The sequence below is a fragment of the Castor canadensis genome, chromosome 12 (genome assembly GCF_047511655.1).
Source record: "Castor canadensis chromosome 12, mCasCan1.hap1v2, whole genome shotgun sequence".
In the NCBI taxonomy this organism is placed as follows: Eukaryota; Metazoa; Chordata; class Mammalia; order Rodentia; family Castoridae; genus Castor; species Castor canadensis.
In genome coordinates, this window is record NC_133397.1 from 25,837,888 (window position 1) to 25,855,900 (window position 18,013).

General features: G+C 38.4%; 1 protein-coding gene across 14 annotated transcripts in view; it reads left to right on the forward strand.

The window, feature by feature from the left end:
• Nucleotides 1–18,013, forward strand: part of Lclat1 (lysocardiolipin acyltransferase 1) — a 155,227-nt gene that overhangs the window by 8,228 nt on the left and 128,986 nt on the right. For 9 of the 14 annotated variants that reach the window (XM_074049429.1, XM_074049426.1, XM_074049430.1 and 6 more), the window contains one exon: nucleotides 7,743–7,905. The exons of the other annotated variants lie outside the window; for them this stretch is intronic. The gene's annotated coding sequence lies outside the window, so the exon portion shown is untranslated. The remainder of the gene's footprint in view (nucleotides 1–7,742; nucleotides 7,906–18,013) is intronic. 14 annotated transcript variants of the gene reach the window in all.

Sequence of the window (18,013 nt, forward strand, 5' to 3'; positions counted from 1 at the left end):
AAACATGGTGCCTTAAAACAACAGAAATTATTTTCTCAGTGTATGACTGCGTCACTCCGGTCTCTGCCTATACGACCACATTCCCTTTCTCCTCTTCTGCTGGAATCCAGTCTCTGCCTTCCTCCTAAAAGGTTACCCTGTGTGCAAGTGTCTTTAGGGCCCATCCTGATAATCCAAAATAAGAGACCCATCATAACCATACTTAAGTTAATCACATCTACAAAGTCTTTTTTTCTTTTTCCTCCTCAGGTAACATTTACAGCTTTTAGAATTAGGATGTATAAATACTGTATTAATTGTACAAAATAAAGGGTTTCATTTTACTTTTATACATGCCTATAATGCACCCCCATTGTCCTTCTCCCTATCTTCTTGATCCCCTTCCTAATAGTTGCCCTTTTGCTGTCATGACCTCTCCCACTCCCATGAATTCCACATAGAAGAACAAGCATGTGGACACTTTTTGAGACTGGCTTATTTCATTTAACCTGATGATCTCTAGTTTCACACATTTTCCCTGCAAATGGCATCATTACTTTCTTCCTTGTGGCTGAATAATACCCATTATATATACATACCATATTTTCTTTATCCATTCATCACTGATGGACACCTAGGCTGATTACATGATTTGGCTGTTGTGAGTACTGCTGCAGTTAGCATGGGTGTGCAAATACCTCTACTGTATGCTGACTTCGTTTTCTTCAGGTATATATCCAGGAGTGGTATAGCAGGATCATATGGCAAGTCTAGTCTCAGATTCTTGAGGAAACCCCTTACTGATTTCTATAATGGCTATACCAATTTACATTCCTGTTAACAATGTTTAAAGGTTCCTTTTCCTCCTCAATCCTCCCCAATGTTTGTTGTTTTTTGTGATAGTTTTGGTTGTCAGATGGTAACTATTCTGACTGGGGTGAGGTGAAATCTTATGTAGTTTGATTTGTATTTCTCTGAATGATGGAGGAAGGGGTGAATTCAACTATAATATACTGTAATAACTTTAGTAAATGTCACAATCTACCCCCAGTACAACAATAATAAAGTTTTTTGAGTTCTTTATATATTCTGGATATAATTCCCTGTTGGATGAATAGCTGGCAAAGAGTTTCTCCCCGTCTATATGCTGTTTCTTCACTTTGTTAATCATTTCCTTTACTGGGCAGAAGCTTTTTAATTTGATGCAATCAATTTCTTCTCTCTTTTTTTTTGGGGTGGGGAGGGTGGTATTGGGGTTTGAAGTCAGGGCTTCCTACTTCATAGGCAGGTGCTCTACACTTGAGCTACTCCTTCAGCACTTTTTGCTCTGGTTATTTTGGAGACAATCTCGTTTTTTTTTCCCAGGCCGATCCTCCTATTTTATGCTATGGCTGGGATGACAGGTGCTTGCCACTATGTCCACCTTTTTTTTCTGTTGAGATGGAGTCTCTTGCATTTTTTTTTTTTGGACAGTGCTGACCTTGAATTTTGATCCTCCCCATCTCAGCCTCCCAAGTAGGTAGGATTACAGGGGTGAACCACTGGTGCCTTGATTTTTCATTTATCAGTTCTTATTAATTTCCTGAGCTTTTGGAGTCCTATTCAGAAAGTTGCTGTATGCCTTTGTCTTGAAGTATTTTACCTACATTTTCCTCTAGTAGTTGTAAAGATACAGGTCTTCCATTAAGGTCTTTAATCCATTTTGAGTTGATTTTTGTGCATGGTAGGGATCTAATTTTATTTTTCTGTATGTGGATATCCAGTTTTCCCAGTACCACTTGTTAAAAAGGCTGCCATTTCTCTAGATTGTATGTTTTTGACATCTTTGCCAAGAATCAGATGGCTGGCTATTGCTGTGTGGGTTCATTTCTGAGTCCTCTATTTTATGTGTCTATTTTTGTGTCAGTGCCATTCTATTTTTGTTACTGTGGCTATGTAGTATAGTTTGATGTCTGGTATTATGATAACCTCTAGCATTACTTTTTTTTGCTTAGGATTGCTTTAGCTATTTGCGTCTTTTGTGTTCCATATGAATTTTAGGATTTTTTTTTTCTAGTTCTGTGGAGAATATCATTGGACTTTGATGGGGGTTGCATTGAATTTGTAGATCACTTTTCAGTAATGTGGCCATTTTTACAATGGTAGTTCTGCTGATCCATGAACATGGAATGCCTTTCTACCTTGTAGTATCTTCTTCAATATCTTTCTTCAGTGTTTTATTTGCTTTTTACTGTACTGGTCTTTCACCTGTTTGGTTAAGTATACTTCCAGAGCTTTGTTTGTTTGTCTAAGCTATTATGAAAGGTATTATTTTCCTGATTTCTTTCTCAACAAGTTTGTTATTGGTGTATAGAAAAGCTACTGATTTTTTTATGTTGATTTTTATACTTTGATGAAAATGTTTAGCAGATTTAAGAGTCTTCTGGTGGCATTTTTAGGGTCTTTTAAGCATAGGATCATGTCATCTGCAAATAGGGATAATTTGACTTCTTTTTTTCTTATTTGTTGCCATTTTATTTCTTTCTTTTACTAGTCTAAGATTTCAGGCACTGTATTGAATCAGAGGGTGAGAGTTAAAGGGGTTGGGCCTTTAACCGAGGCCCCAAGGGCAATGGCCTGGGTTTGATCCCTAGCACTGCCTGGAGATGGAAACATGTAGGGAAGGGAGAGGGGGGAGGGGTGAAAGGTAGAAAGGGACAGACAGACAAATGAGAGTAAACACCTTTGTTAGGAAGTAAGTATGTATTTTGTGAGTTATTCAGCCTACCCCAGTATTATTTGTTAATCTTTTACAGGCGAAGAAACTTAAAGTCACAAAGTTTGAAAATTTCTGTCTTCATCTCATTCTCTCTCCTTCCCTCCTACCTATTTCCTCTAGGAAAACAGTAATATCAGAGACAGGCACAGTGGCACACATAGCAGCACTAGGGATTCTATATAGCTAAGGCTACAGGATTGCTGGATACTACAAGTACAATTTTGAGACCAGCCCAGGCAACATTGTGAGATCCCATCTCAAAAAACAAACAAAAGTATAATATTTTGTTTACATGAATTTGTTTAGGGATTTTTTTTTCTCCACCCCCCCAGGACTTTTTATTTTAAAATAATTATGGAGTCACATGCAGTTGTAATATAAAGAGTATATATAAAGAGATCCCATGTTTCCTTTACCTGGTTTTTCCCAGTGGTAACATCTTGCAGAAGAACTATATAGTATAGTATTATCACAAGGATACTGACATCGATACAACAAAATACAGAATAGTTTTGTCGTAAGGATTCCTTCTGTTGTCCTTTGCCACATTCTCTCCCTTCCCTGACCTCTGGCAACTGTTAATGTTTTCATTTCTATAATTTTATCATTGGAAGAGTATTATATAAATGGAATTATACAGAATTTACTCTTTGGGGGTTGGCTTTTTTTCCACTTAGCATAATTCCCTGGAGATTCATTGTAGTTATTGCATGAATAGTTTGTTCCTTTTTTCTTCCTTAGCACTCCTCAGAATTCTTATATTCCTTCAAATAGAGGAGCTCCTTGAAGGACATCTGGATTATTTCTAAGTTTTGGCTGTTAGGAATTCAGCTGCTATGGATATTTGTGTATGGGTTTTTATGTGAATTTTCACTTCAATGGGATAAATACTCAGGAGTGCAGTTGCTGAGCCATTTGGTGGTTGCATAGACACATGGGTCTGTTCTGAACTGAATTCTCTCGCATTGACATGTCAATACCACGCTACCTTGATTACCATTGTTTTGTAGTAAGTTTTGAAAACAGCAAGTCCTATTTCATTTTTTTTCAAGATTACTTTGTCTGAGTCCCTTGCAAGTTCATATGAATTTTAGAATCAGCTTGTCACTTTCTACAAAGCAGTCAGCTGGGAGTCTGACCACCAATAATTTTTAATATATTCATTGAGTCATATAACCATTACCACAATTAATTTTAACACATTTTCATTACTCCAAAGAAAGCTCATATCCATTTGTAGTGACACCTCATTCTCCCCTTTTCTAAACTCTCTTTTGCCCTACTAACCACTAATCTTTCCCTCTCATGATTTGCATATTCTGGACATTTCATATAAGGGGAATCATATATGTAGCATTTTGTGACTGACTTCTTTCACTTAGCATAATGTTTTCAAGCTTCATCCATGTGGTACCATGTAACAGTACTTAGTTCTTTTTATGTCCAAATATCTAGTGTATGGATTTGCCACATTTGATCCATGTATCAATTGATGGACATTTGAGTTGTTTCTACATACTGGCTATAAGAAAAATGCTGCTGTGAACATTCATGTACAAGTTTTGTATGTGTGTATGGCCTCATTTTTCTTGTGTATATATCTAGGAGTAGAGTTGTTGGGTTATAGGGTAAACATGTTTAGCTTTTTGTGGGATAACCATAGTGTTTTCCAGCCAGACTATACAGTTTTCTTTAGAAGACTGTTATTCAGATTTCTTACCCATTTTTTAAAAAAATTGACCCTATTATGGTTCCCCACATGACCTTTGCTGATCCCAGTGGGAGGGATGGCCTTCTTACTCCTGGGTATTGGTGAAAGCCTTTACTGGGCCTCCTGTGATACCATCCCAAAGGGGAAGAATTGGGCATCCCTAATGCTAGGTGGGATAGAAATCCAGGCCTTCCAGGTGGTCTCCATAGTCACTTTATGGCAGGGGTAAGGGGCTGGGGAAAATTGAATTCTGAATTTTTTTCTGACTGGGTTTGAATCCTACTTGTTATTGTAATTTTGGCCAGGGAATTTTATTTTTTAACCTAAGTTTTTTCACTCATTTAAAAAGAGATTGCAGTGGTATTTTCTTTCCATAGGTATTGTGAGAATTAAAAGAGATGTTGCAGGCCTGGTATGGTAGTACATGCCTATATTCCTTGCAGACAGGGTGAGAAGATTGAAAGTTTGAGGCCAGCCTGGCCTACACAGGGAGACCCTGTTCGACAATAGCAACAACCATAAAATAGATGTTTCAAGTTACACACTTCTCACAGTAACTCATACATCTTAAGAACTATTTTTTAAAATTATGATTAAAAGGATGTGGGGAGCTAACTTTCTCTTCCTGAAACTTAATTTCTTACTCTTTTTTTTTTTTTCTTTAATAAGTATTTGCACTTAGGGCTTTGTGCTTGCTAGGCAGGTGCTCTACCACTTGATCCACACCCCCAGCCCTTTTTATGTAGTTATTTTTCAGGTAGAGTCTTAAAGTTTTTATGCTGGGTTTGGCCTTGACCACAAGCCTCCTATTTTACATGCAGCTGGGATGACAGACACATGCCATCATGCCTGACTTGTTTTAAAACGGGGTCTCACTACCTTTTTGCCCAGGCTGGTCTGGAACTGCCATCCTCCCAATCTCTGCCTCCCAAGTAGCTAGGATTACATGTATGAGCCACCACTCCTGGCAATTTCTCAATCTTTAAGAAAAAAAAAAAAAGGCAGTTTTTCACTTGGTGGTTAAGTCATACATCTCACTGGCAATAATTGGAAAGAATGGAATGGTGTCACTGACAATAGTTGCTTTTGGAGGAGAGGACATTTTTAATATGCAGTGACCTTGCTACTCTGAGAAAGGGCAATGTTGGGTTTAATGTGTTGAGCAGTAGTTAGGACAGCAACCTGGGGATTCAATTCGATAAACAGTACCTTGCCTTTGTACTGGGAAGAAACATTAGGCTGCAAATGTGGCTTAAGATAATTATTACTGTCTTTTTGCTTTAAGAAAATATGGGCGAGTGAGTTCTAATGGAGGGCTGGGGCGCTGCTGAGCACCGTGGTAGATTTGGATATGCCCTTCAGGAGTAGGAAGCAGAAAGGGTTAAATTTTGCTTAGTCTAGGAATAACCACTGAAGAATGTCAGGATGAGCAGGGAGGTGGAGTGATTGAAGGAGAGGAGGAACTGAGAAGATGGCTTAGGCTCGGGCTGTCTGATTTAAATCAGCCTTTTCCTCTGACCCTCAGCAATGACAAGTGTTTTACTTAAGGTCTCTTTTGGATGCTGGCGGGGGGAGGTGGAGGCTAATGGTGGGTGGAAATGGGATAGAAATAGTGAGGATGTGGTTCAGTGGTAAAATATTTGCCTAGCATGTGCCAGGCCCTGGGTTCAATCTCTAGTACTGTACACACATACACACACACACACACACACACACACACACACACACACACACGACACAGGTTGAGTTAGAAGAGAATGTCCTTAGAAGCTGAGGGAATTTAAGTCCTACAGAAAACAGTAGTGATCGAAGGAAAGACTGTGGCCTGCTGTGGATTGTGTGATTAGAGTGAGTCGGGGGATGAGTCAAGCCAAGGGCATTCCCAAATTTCTATTACGCTAGGAAAATGAAAATAGGCCTCAGTGCAAAGTCCGCTGTATAAACCATAGTGACTTGTGCATAAATAGATGCCTATATTTATAACTGAACAACATTCATTTTGATATAAGGAAATTAAGTACTATTATAAACAAGAGCGTAGTCTGACTACTACATGTATATTTCAAAGTTTTATGCAAATAAAATGGTCCTTATACTTTGGCATTAGAATTGGGATCCAGGAAGTGGGGAGAGTGTGGTCATGCCTGCTTGCTTTCTTTGAGAAAGTCTTTGGGTCCCTTTAGCCATCTTTGAAACATGAGCACCTTATGTTATATTGAAAAGTCTTGAGATCCAGGGATCTCTGAAATGCAAGGGTTTATTGAGCCATTATAGACTGTAGCCAGAAAAAGGACCAGATCCTGGAGCAAGGTCTAGCAGTTAGAAATAGTCTGCCTGACCAGAGCCAAGAGCATTATATAATGTATAATCTAGGAAGGAAGGCGTAAGTTGTTTATGTCTACAGATAAGAAGGGGTGTAATTATGCAAAGTAGGGAAAGCTTTGGGATAGGAGGACAGTCCAGAGAAGCAATTGTTGCTTCTACAGTCCTGAAAGTTTATATGTGCACTGGGGCTGGGCATGGTGTTGCACTTCTGTAATCCCAGCTATGTGGGAAGTAGGAGGATTTTGGTCCAAGGCATTCCAGGGCAAAAAAGGGCCAAACCCTACTTGAAAAATAAGCTGAAGAAAAAGGGTTGAAGGTGTTCAAGTGGTAGTATGCTTGTCTAGCAAGTACAAGACCCTAGTATCACCAAAAACTAAAAATAGTGCACTGTGGCCCTTGTGGCCCTGGTTTATGGCCTGTGGTAGGATTTGAGTTAAGTCAAGTTTTCAACATAGGAAATGAAAATGTGAAATAGTCTTTTTGTTTGTTTTACCTGTTAACCTTTCTCTATCCTTCAGCCATTGTAAATTTAGGATTGTATCAGAAGTTTTCTTTTGTCATCTTGTATTAAAAAGGGAGGTTTCCTTCACCTGGTTGTGAGCTAGGCTCACATTTTGCCCTTGCTCTTCATATTCTGCGTAGGTGTGTTGCTGTCAGGAAGAAGCAGTTTCAAAGACCTGCCCAATGCTAATAGGTTAGCCTTCTTCTCGCCCTAGACTCTGTAAGGGCAGACACATGTTGGGTTCGCATCCTATTTGTGTGGCATTCCCATCCTAAGCACCAGGACAGCACAGTCCCCAGCTTCCTGGTAGCCCCTATATTAATGGAGTCAGTTATACTTGAGTGCTTCAGTTTGAGGGGCCCATTATAACCTGTTTACACCATGATCCATCTGACTAGCCTAGTATACTGACACCAAAATCTGCTTTCTCTTTTTTCTCCCATTTGTCCTGTTCACATGCTCTGAAGGACCAAATTGGGACTTTCTTCTGGGAAGCTGACAGCAAAAGGATGAGATGATATGTGTGCTCCAGGGGAAAGTAAACTGATTCTTCTTAACTCATGGGCGATTAACAGGGCAGTTTCTAGCCACTGAAAGTGCTTTCTTCAAGAAGGGCTGTAAAAGCTTGGGGTAAGTCTGTACATTTTCCATACTTCAGGTTTTTTTTTGTTTTTTTTTTATCTTGCTTCACTTACTTGGATACAAAGCTTTTTGAATTGATTATAGTTGTTCCTATTTATGTTGTGTTGTTGAAGTATACTATGTATGCATCATACCTTTTCATTGAAAAGTAAATATTTCCCTTAGAAGTATTGTAATTTTCCTCTTGCTAGAAAATAAAATGATACATTTCTATCAAAGAACAAAACCCAGCATTTCCGTTTGGCACTTGGTCATATGATTTTTTTCTGAGTCTTCAGATTAAGAATTAGGTTCCATTTTGTTTATAGAGATCCAAATATTAAATGGAATATGTTTTAAAGTGCAGCTTTCTTATACTTTCTGTTGCAGGCAGTGATTTGCTTTTATTTGACTCTTACAGGGTATATACTGGCTTAACTGACACCATTAACCATGTCCTCTTGGTGCAGTGGGAGGTTTTTTTTTGGGGCAGGGGATGAGAATGTTGTCTGTGTGCATAATTCTGACAACTGATCTGGCCCTATCTTATCACACTTCTAGGCTTAAGGGTCCCATCTGTCCAATGTCCTTCTAAAGTCCCTGGCCCATCACCTTCAGCCTCTACTTGGCTAAAACTAAATTCGTTCTCAATCCCATATTCAGTTTTTTGCTAGGATATGTTTGTTTCTGTCCATTTAATTGTCCAGGCTTGAACCTTTATAGACAATTTTGAGCATTCCCCCCATCCTGCCTTTGTTCTATTGCTTTTTTTGTAATACCTTTCCTCTCCTTCTCTTTATAGTTCCATTATTTTGATAGTCTACTAGTTTGTTTCTAAAATAATAGTTTCCATTTATTGTATATGTGATCTAATGACTACATCTGATTTTTTCCCCTCATTCCTGACAATGAGCTTCAAAAACCTTTGGAATTTTCTGGGTGATTGGAGTATCTTCTGTTATTTGAGTCCCTTTTGAGCATACCTTAGTTTATGCTAATGAGATGACTCTGGATGGGCCCTTTAGGTTTTTTTTTTTTGGGTGGTACTGGCTGTTGAACTCAGGACCTTGCCTTTTCAAGGCAAGGCCACAACCTCAGACCTTTTGCTTTTTAGTTTGTTTTTCAGTTAGGGTCTTGTGTCTGTGCCACCATGCTTGTTTTGTTTTTGAGATTAGTCTCTTAACTTTTGCTGGGCCAGCCTGGAACTGTGATCTTCATAGCTCCCTCTTCTTAGTAACTGGAATCACAGGCATGTGCCATCACACCCAGGTCCTGAATCCTTACATAGGTAGTTTTAATGGGGGAGTTGTCCCCAACAGAAAGACCAAGATTAGCGGCTTAGAGCTTTTAGTCTTACCAGCTGGTCTCTGAGGTCTCAGAGTAGGGGAGAGGATTTGGATGTTGAGTTCAGTCATGCAGCCAGTGATTTGATCAATCAGTTTAGGTAATGAAACTCCATATAAAAAGCCTGGAATAGTGGTGAGCACATTAATGTGTTTGGTGATTGCCCTCTGGATTTCTTAAGGAAAGGACACGGAGAGGATGTATCTTCTTCTGTCTCCCCGGACCTTGCCCTGCGCAGCTTTTACTTGATTGCTCTTGAGTTGTATCCTTTCTAATAGGGATTGTTGATCATTTAAGTGTAGTGCTTTCACAGCTTTCTGTGGGTTTTGTAATGCATTATTGAACCTAAAGAAAGATTTTTGGAGCTTCTGAATTTGTAGCCAAGTGGGATGTTAGTGTGGAAAGCCTGGAGACATCTTGAAGTAATGGCAATTTTGTTAGGGACCTTGCTCTTTACCTTATGAGATCTGATACTAATTCCAGGTAATAAGTATCAGAATTGAACTGAATTATAGGACACCTAGTTTGTGTGAGAGATTTGGTATCATAGTACAGTGTGCCTAACTTACTCTTTGGCAGGCATTGCTGTTAGTGTGCTATGTTCATTGTTTCATATAATGCCACAGTGAGGTAAGGTATAGTTTATTGCCCTGTTGTTTGGATAGGGAAAGCAAAGTCATAATTTGCCCAGGGTCACAGAGCCTAGGATTCATTGGAGAACTTTACTTTCTGACCTTAAAGCACCTTAATTTGTCCTTTATGCTGAGCCAATGCAATTCTTCCTGAAGATGTTACTACCCTCCTCTGGCAACTGGACTAATGACTTCCTTTTTTTTTAAATTAAACCTTTATCATATCTCTTTTGTCCTTTTTTGAAATAGGGTCCCCCTAAGTAACCCAGGCTAGCCAAATTTGTGATCCTTCTGCCTCAGCCTCTGGAGTGCTGAGATTACAGGCATGACTCACCATGTTTGGCTGTCATTTTTGAGCTCAGGAACTTTCAGTTGCATTTTATTTCATTTTTATTTTTATTTTATTTTCATGGTACTGTGGTTTGAACTCAGGGCTTCCTGCTTGTTAGGCAGGCACTCTACCACTTGAGCTGCTCCGCCCATCCTCAGTTTCTCTTTCTTACTGCAGAGTAAGAGCCATTCCCCTTAGGCAGCCATTCAAGGCCTAAACTACTAATGTTACCCAGCCTGTATGTGGAGCAAAACAAACTCCTATTGTGTTTTTCTGTATTTCCAGTGAATTGCATTAGAGATGGAACATGTGTGTTCCAATTCCTTGTAAAGTATAACTGGAAAGCTAGAGTATAGGAAAAAAATACTTTAAAAAGTCTTCTTTGTATATGAACTCACTCACATTATTATTGTATACTCATTTTTTTGGTATTTGGTAGGATTAGAATCTTTCCTGACTCCCCAAGCATAATGATTTGTTGGTTAATTGGGCCTCTGTTTTTAAAAACCAACAACAAACCTTAATTGATTTGTCTTGAAATTAGTTTGGATGCTATATGAGTGACATTTATACATTTTGGAAAATAATAAATATGTAAAGAACAGATCAAAATCACATTACTCAAAGATAGTTGATTATCTTTATTTATTTATGCTGGAGCTCAAACCCAGGGCCATGTTCATGCTAGGCAGGCACTCTACCTTTGAGCTATATCCTCAGCCTTATATTGCATTACTTTTAATTATGAAGTGATACAATTTTGTAGCCTACTTTTAAAACTTATTATTATATTATTAGGATTTTCCTGTGACATAAGATGTTTTTGAAAACCTGGGTTCTGTTAATACATGGTACACCCTTGTTGATCCTTGGGGTTCCAAGGAGACCCACCATTGAGTAAAAACCATGCACACTCAGGATGCATAGAGTTCAGCCGTGTACTGTGGATGCTTGATTCATTTTTCCCATAATGCCACCACTCAACTTCTGCTAAAAACATTCCACCTTTCAACAAATCTAAAATTTTCACTTTATTACTTAAATTAAGAACATTGTGCGCCCTTTTTGGCTTGGAAGGATTATTATAACTATTAATTTTTTTTTTGGGGGGTACTGTTTGCTTTTAGGGAGGCAGATTTTTTTCCACAAAATTAAGGGCAGGGAAACACTCACCATATTATACAATGATTTCAATACAACCTGCGATAATGAGGAATTGGCTGAGAGCTTTGCATCAGTTGAGCTGCATAATATGCATGCAGAAATTTAAAAATTTTGTATTTTCACAAGAGGCCATGAATAGCCAAGGCAATACTCAGTCAAAAGAACAATGCTGAAGGTATCACGATACCTGACTTCAAACTACATTACAAAGCAATAACATTAAAAACAGCATGGTACTGGCACAAAAACCAGACATGAAGACCAGTGGAACAGAATAGCGGACCCAGAGATGAAGCCACACAACTATAACCAACTTGTCTTTGACAAAGGCGATAAAATATACGATGGAGAAAAAGCAGCCTCTTCAACAAAAACTGCTGGGAAAACTGGTTAGCAGTCTGCAAAAAACTGAAACTAGATCCATGTATATCACCCTATACCAATATTAACTCAAAATGGATCAAGGATCTTAATATCAGACCACAAACTCTAAAGCTGATATAGGAAAGAGTAGGAAATACTGTGGAATTAGTAGGTATAGGTAAGAACTTTCTCAATGAAACCCCAGCAGCACAGCAACTAAGAGATAGCATAGATAAACGGGACTTCATAAAACTAAAAAGCTTCTGCTCATCAAAAGAAATGGTCTCTAAACTGAAGAGAACACCCACAGAGTGGGAGAAAATATTTGCCAGCTACACATCAGACAAAGGACTGATAACCAGAATATATAGGGAACTTAAAAAACTAAATTCTCCCAAAATTAATGAACCAATAAAGAAATGGGCAAGTGAACTAAACAGAACTTTCTCAAAAGAAGAAATTCAGATGGCCAAAAAACACATGAAAAAATGCTCACCATCTCTAGCAATAAAGGAAATGCAAATTAAAACCACGCTAAGATTCCACCTCACCCCTGTTAGAATAGCCATCATTAGTAACACCACCAACAACAGGTGTTGGCGAGGATGTGGGGGGAAAAGGAAACCTCTTACGCTGTTGGTGGGAATGTAAACTAGTACAACCACTCTGGAAAAAAATTTGGAGGCTACTTAAAATGCTAAACATTGATCTACCATTTGATCCAGCAATACCACTCTTGGGGATATACCCAAAAGACTGTGACACAGGTTACTCCAGAGGCACCTGCACACCTGTGTTTATTGCAGCACTATTCACAATAGCCAAATTATGGAAAGAGCCAAGATGCCCCACTACTGACGAATGGATCAAGAAAATGTGGTATTTATACACAATGGAATTTTATGCAGCCATGAAGAAGAACAAAATGTTATCATTTGCTGGTAAATGGATGGAATTGGAGAACATCATTCTGAGTGAGGTTAGCCTGGCCCAAAAGACCAAAAATCGTATGTTCTCCCTCATATGTGGACATTAGATCAAGGGCAAACCCAACAAGGGGATTGAACTTTGATCACAAGATAAAAGCAAGAGCACACAAGGGAGATATGAGGATAGGTAAGACACCTAAAAAAATTAGCTAGCATTTGTTGCCCTCAATGCAGAGAAACTAAAGCAGATACCTTAAAAGCAACCGAGGCCAATAGGAGAAGGGGACCAGGAACTAGAGAAAAGGTTAGATCAAAAAGAATTAACCTAGAAGGTAACACACATGCACAGGAAATTAATGTGAGTCAACTCCCTGTATAGCTATCCTTATCTCAACCAGCAAAAACCCTTGTTCCTTCCTATTATTGCTTATACTCTCGCTTCAACAAAATTAGAGATAAGGGCAAAATAGTTTCTGCCAGGTATGGGGCATTGAGGGGGGGGGAGAGGGAGGGGGCGGAGTGGGTGGAGGGGGTGGGGGCAGGGGGGAGAAATGACCCAAGAATTGTATGCACATATGAATAATAAAAAAAGAAATAAAAAAATTTGTTTTTTAAATTTCTTTTAATTTTTATTTATTTTTTGACTGGCTCAAACTGTGTAATAAATATGCAAATAAGGTGGGCTTACTGTATAAATATCTTTTGTTTTGCTGTTTCAGTTTGTTTCTCAACTAAAAACAACTACTTACTTTTTTGTGAGCTGCTTTTTTTACTTGTGTATCATAGTTAGCTTTCTAAATGACAGCTTATATTTGTGTACTTCTATATTTTTCTAACTGGCTACATAATATTCCTTTAAGTGGCCATCGATCATAATTTAGCCACTTTCTCCTGGTGGTTATTTTACTGTTCCTAATTTTCACATGTAAGCAGCTCTTCAGTGAGGTTGTTTGTTTGTTTTTGGTAGTGCTGGTGATTGACTCCAGGGCTTCAGGCATCCTAGGCAAGTCCTCTGCCACAATCCCAACCTAACCAGAGCCATCAGGGAGAATTTCTATGCATTTTTTTTCTTACTTTTATGAGCACTTTTGTAGAATAGAAGATTAGAATGAAATTATTGGGTAAACATGTATGTGTTTTAAAATTTACCAGCTTCCCCGCATTGATTTTTAGAGCTTTTAGCAGTTTATGCTTCTACAAATATATTTGCACTCTTGTTTCCCTGTACCCTCACTTTTGCTAGATGTTATGATTGTCAAATATGAAAACACGGTATTACATTGCCTTAATTTGATTTTTTTGTATGTATCTTTTTATATGTGGCTATTTTGATTCTTCGCCCATTTTTCCTATTGTTATATTTTACTCTTAATTCTTTAGTGCTTTCATATTTTACATGTAACTCCTTAATTCATCTGGAATTTATTTTGATTTCATGGAATGAAAAGTGCCTGATTCTGGAGGAGTTTCAAGGGCTAGTGGGCCTTGAAATTCACTGGAAAAATTTAGAGGCTAAAAATAAATTTTGCTGCCTTTGGAAAGTAGCTTGTTTCAAATTTATTTAAAAACTTAGTTTAGTATTACCCAACTCTATAAAGTATGTTGGTAATAAGAAAATTCTGCCAATAAAAAGACCCCTCCTTAACATTGTAGAAGAGAGAAAACTTGATTTTTAATTGAGTCTGCATGTCAGACACATGGCTGTAGATAGTCAAGGAGAAACCTTAAAATTTGAGCAGAATTTTAGACAGTAAACAGACAAAGTTCTCTTATATGCTTGAGAGACAAATGGATGTACTCTGTGATAGTTTTCTTTATACTTGATGAAATTGGTTAGTTAATTTCAGTGGGGTTTGATCACAGTGCCCAGGTAGAAGGCCTTGACCTTGTATCCTAAAATCTGGAGACTAAGAATATCTACTTACTGATCAGAAGGTTTGGTCTTGTTGGTTTTTCAAGAGACACCCTAAGGTAGGCTGAAAATGGCTCACCAAGAGTTCTAAGTTCTAGTTCTTAGAATCTGTGCAGTGTTTCCTTACATAACAAAAGGGGTCTTTGTAATTAAATTGAGGATCTGGAGTGGGACAGTTATTCTGGATTATTTGAATGTATCCTTAAAGCAGAGGAAGAGGGAGAATATCCACAGAGAGGAGGAGGCAGTTTGACCACAGAGGTGCAGAATGGAGTGTTGTAGCCCAAGTCAAGTCGTGCTGGCAGCTATAAGGGGCAGATTCTTCCCAAGAGGAAATGGGGCCTTTCCTAACACCTTAGTTTTGGTCCAGCGATACTGATTTTAGATGTTTGGCTTCCAGGACTAGAGAATAAATTTCTGTTGTTTTAAACCACTGAGAACTTTGTTACTGCAGCCATAGGAAACAGCCATATACCCTAAGCCGAGGGGACAGTTAGCTGTCTTCCCTTTATTAAAAACACAGTTTCATCTTATTTACCCTCCTATTACTTTTGGCTGCTTTTTGCTATTGGTTATTACTGGTTTTTATTGCTGAGTAACAGGTTAAACACTCTACCAAAATGACTTTAAAATGAAAATGAAAAGCTAACTTCAGTAGTATTTGTAGACCAGCCATGGTGGCTCATGCCTGTAATCCTGACTACTTGAGGAGGCAGAGATGGGGAGGACTGAAGTTCCAGACCAGCCCAGGAAAAGTTTAATGAGATCCTGTCTCAACCAAAAAGCCAGCTAAGTGGTATGTCTGTAATCCCAGTTATGTGAGAGGAATAGGTAGGAGGATCATGGTCCAAGGTTGGCCTCAGGCAAAGACATAAAATCCTCTCTGAAAAATACTAAAGCAAAAAAAAAAAAAAAAAGTGTTGTGGGTATGGCTCAAGAGGCAGAGTGCCTGTCTAGCAAGTGCAAGGCCCAGAGTTCAAACCCCAGTAGACCAAAAGAAAAAAAAAAATAAAGTTTTTGGGAATCATTTTGATATTTCTTAAACTCTTTGAGGTTTACTTTTATTTTTGGTGGGACCAGGGTTTGAATTCAGGACTTTGTGCTTACAAAACAGGTGCTCTACCACTTGAGCCATACCTCCAGTCCATTTTGCTCTATTTATTTTGGAGATGGCAGTCTCTTGAACTATTTGCCTGGGCTGGCCTTGAACTGCGGTCCTCCCAATTTCAGCCTTCCAAGTAGCTAGGATTATAGGCATGAGCCACCCGTGCCTGGCCAGATTTACTTTTGAATTAAAGAAAGTAATGTCTTTTTCACTTATTGGTGAAGTTGTTTGATTAAAAAGTCCTCTTTGATGGGAAGAATTTAAGTTCATAGTATATTGTTAAAACTTTCCCCCACTCTACAGAGTCTAAATACTTTTTAAACCTAGTAGTAGATTATAACTAGTGATGTGTTAGCAGTCCATTACTGTAACAAAATACCTGAAAGAATCAATTTAAAAGGAAGAGAGGTTTGTTTTGGCTCCTAGCTTTGAAGGTTTCAGTTCATGACTGATTGGTCCCATTGGTTTGGCCGGTGACAGGATAGCACATAGTGGCAGGAAGCATGAGGAAGAGCAGACTGTGACAGAGGAAGAGACTGGGGTTCCCCAAGCCCTTTTGAGGATGCATCCCCAAAGGCTTAAAACCTCTTACTAGGCCCCAAAGGCCCCAAGCTGTGACCATGCCTTTGACACTATGACTCTTTGGGGGACATTCAGATCTAAACTATAGCAAATGGTATAATTGAATTTTTCTGGTTTTTTAAATTGACAGATAATTTCTTATATTTTGATAAAGTAACCCTGTATAATGTCCTCAGAATTGTCTGGAAAGCTTTTTTCAGTTTGCTGACAAATTTATTATTTTTGTCTTTTTTTTAAATGTAAGTTCACTAATTTCCTTTACATATACTCCTTTTTTAACTTGTGAATTCTGTGTTTTGTCAGACTTTTCAGGACTTTGTCAGTTTCCCTATAACAAAATAAACTATTTTTCTATGTTTTCTAATGTATCTTTGCTCTTATTAATATTTTCTATTCCCTCTTCCCTTTTTTTTGTCAGTACTAGAGTTTGAACTCAGATCCTTGCATTGGCTAGGTAAGCACTCTGCCATGCCTCTGGCCCTATTTTAGTCATTTCCTGGATAGGGTTTCGTGTTCTCACCTGGGCTTGTGGACCACAACCCTTCTGTCTATGTCTTCGTTGTAGCTAGTATGCCAGGCGCACACCACCACACCCAGCTTTTTTATTATTTAAGATGAGGTCTTACTGATTTTTTGCCCGGCTGGCCTTGGACTTCAGTCCTTCTGATCTCCTTCCCCTGAGTAGCTGGGATTATAGATGTTGGTCACCATGCCCAGCCCTCTTCTTTTTTTTAATAGTGCCTTTGTTCATTTTTAAAACCTCATTTGATTTCTTTACTTTGTTCTCGATTTAAAAATTAAAGTTGTTTTATTTATTTATTTTGGATAGTCTCTTTATATAGCCCAGGTTGGCATCGAACTTGCTGTATAGATCAGGTTGGACTTGAACTTGAGATACTCCTGCCTCAGCTTCCTCAGTGCTAGGGTTACAGCTGTGTACCACCATGCCTGACTTAGAGTTACTTAGAGTGACTTTAGATAGTGTATTTCAGTATAACTTTGTATGAATGCTGTAACTTTTTCTTTCTGTTTTTTTTGGGCGGAGGAACTGGCATTTGAATGCTTGCGAGGCAGGTGTTCTACCACTTGAGCCACTCCACCAAGCCCTGAATGCTATAACTTTGGATATGTGATGTCTTTATATTTTTTTCTATTTTGTTGTGTTGGTTCTAAACTTTGGTGAGCAAAGTCTCAGCTGGAGGGCTTTTAAAAAATACGCTCTGGCTCCACTAGGGATCTCTAAATGAGAATATGTGTTATAAGGCCTGAGCTTCTGCTAACTGGACCTATACCACAGTTGGAGAACCAGACACCTTGTGGATCTTTAATTTTTTGATTAATTGAACGTTTATTTAGAGAAGAAGTCTAAAAATTCCAAATGATTGATTCTTTGTTTAGAATTTATTATTAATTCTAAATCTGTGTTGTAGTCAGAAACTATACTATAAAAAGATTAGAGATTTCTATTACCGCTTAATAGACAACCACTTTTTCTAAATGACCTCTACTGTGGGTACTTGAAAAAAAAAAAGGGTGTAACATTGGGATATGTTACTGATTGAGGTGAAATTCACATAATGTAAAACTAACCATGTTTTATTTCCTTTCTTCTTCTCTCCTTTTTTGAGACAGGGTCTAGCCATGAAGCCCAGGTTGGGCTGGAACCCGCAGTCCTGTGCTAGCTTCCTCAGTGCTGAGATTATAAGTGTATGCCACCATGTCCTGCACAATTTAACATTTTAAAGCAAAGAAATT